The sequence below is a fragment of the Octodon degus genome, unplaced genomic scaffold (assembly GCF_000260255.1).
Source record: "Octodon degus isolate 3935 unplaced genomic scaffold, OctDeg1.0 scaffold00178, whole genome shotgun sequence".
NCBI lineage: Eukaryota > Metazoa > Chordata > Mammalia > Rodentia > Octodontidae > Octodon > Octodon degus.
Window position 1 is genome coordinate 2,854,535 of NW_004524754.1, and position 1,772 is coordinate 2,856,306.

Here is a 1,772-nt window from a genome sequence, read left to right on the forward strand (position 1 = left end):
CCACTTGTCCAGGGGACTGCGATTTGGGACATATTTCATCCCGCAGCCATCAGGGATGAGGCGCTTCTCAGCCACCATGTCCTCAAATTCATCTGCATTGAGCTTGGTGAAGCCCCGCTTTTTGGGGATGTGGATCTTCTGATGCCAGGGAACTTAAACTTGGCCCTGCGAGGGCCTCGAGCACATGTCTCTTGTTCTGTAGCTTGGTGCAGATAGACGTGCTGACTTGTCCAATGTGAACCCTTGCCACCATGCCCTGGGGCTTCCCAAAGGCACCCTGCATGCCAGTCTGGAGCATGGTTTGGGGACAGCACGATGTCAGATACACAGAACACCCACCAGGAGGAGTGTCTCCAGGGTCCCTTAGGGCAGCCCATACAAACAACAGGCTACATACACTACCGAGGAGGCTACTGTGTGCTGTACACTGGGCACCCACCAGCAGGCTACCCAGTTGGCTTAACTGACTGCAGTGACTTTCCATTTTCTAATGTTCTCTTAAATCTCTTATTAAACCATGTCTTTCAATCCTAAAGCAGTTTATTTTGGTGCTTGAATAAACTGCTGCTTCATATAACATTAAGAAGGACACATACACCGCTCTTGGTGGGTGACCTATTCTGTAACCTCTAATCAGGGCCAGGTGATAGATGCTGTGGTCCTGAATGATTTTCTGCGTGCTGGATCTGTCCATTTCTGACAGAGTGATGCTGAAATCTCCAACTGTAGTAGTGGGTTCATCTATTAAAGATTGCTATGTGTTCTTGAGATATTTGACTCTCTTACTTTATATGTTTTGCTTTATCTCTGATAAATTTCTTTGCTCTGAAATATGCTGAGTCTGAAATAAATAAAGATATTCTCATTCCATTTTGATTAGTGTTGACATATGTTCTTATTTATTTCTGTACTTTTAAGATATGTGCACGTTTATAAAGATGATTTTTTGATTAAAATATCTGTCCTTTAACTGGAATATTTAAACCAATGATGTTTAAAGTCACTATTCATCTGGTAAGATTAACTGTAACATAGTTATACTATTTTTAATAATAATCCTTTTTCTTTATTTCTATACTTTTCATGTCTTTAGTAAGTTTTAACTGAGCTTTTTATCTGATTCCATGTTTTGCCTTTTATTAGCATGTAAACTATACATTTTTAAACTTTTTCTTGTAGTTGGCCTAGAGTTTGAAATATACATTGACAACTAATTTAAGTCCAGTTTTAATTAAGTCACTTTATAAATAGTACACATTTTACAGCAAAATATGCCTAATTCCTCTCTCCTGTTTTCTGAACCACTGCTGTCTTTCATTAAGCACAGATGTGCTATTAAACATAAGCATACATAGCCAAACACATTCTGTTGATATAGGGAGAAAAACTGATATGAGGACCTCCAAATGATAGAGAGGAAGTGAAACTCCCAGCTTGACCTGGACAAGTTTGTGTTCTCTAAAATCGAAGAATGAATTTTAGGAACAAACTTAGGTTATAAGCAGAATATATTTATTGAGGAAAAGAAAGCGCCTAAGAGAGGGACAGGAGGGGTCCCGAGCGGGTTGTCCCTGGGAAGCTGTGTCTTCCAGGGACATTTATAATGTAAAACCATGCAGGGCTAAGGTGGAGAGAATGGGAACTCGCTTAGGTGGATGTGGGGTGGGACAAAACCATGGTCAACCAATGGGATTACAAGCACCATCCCGCAGGTGAAATTGATTAAGTCCAGGACCAAATGGGGAAGCGAGTCAAGAGTCGCGCAGCAAGCA

General features: G+C 40.9%; 1 non-coding gene across 1 annotated transcript; it reads right to left on the minus strand.

Moving 5' to 3' along the window:
- Nucleotides 1-345: 345 nt before the first annotated feature.
- Nucleotides 346-473, minus strand: LOC111813298. Its single transcript, XR_002818597.1, has one exon. It is a non-coding gene; the product is annotated as a small nucleolar RNA SNORA70 (small nucleolar RNA).
- Nucleotides 474-1,772: the final 1,299 nt, after the last annotated feature.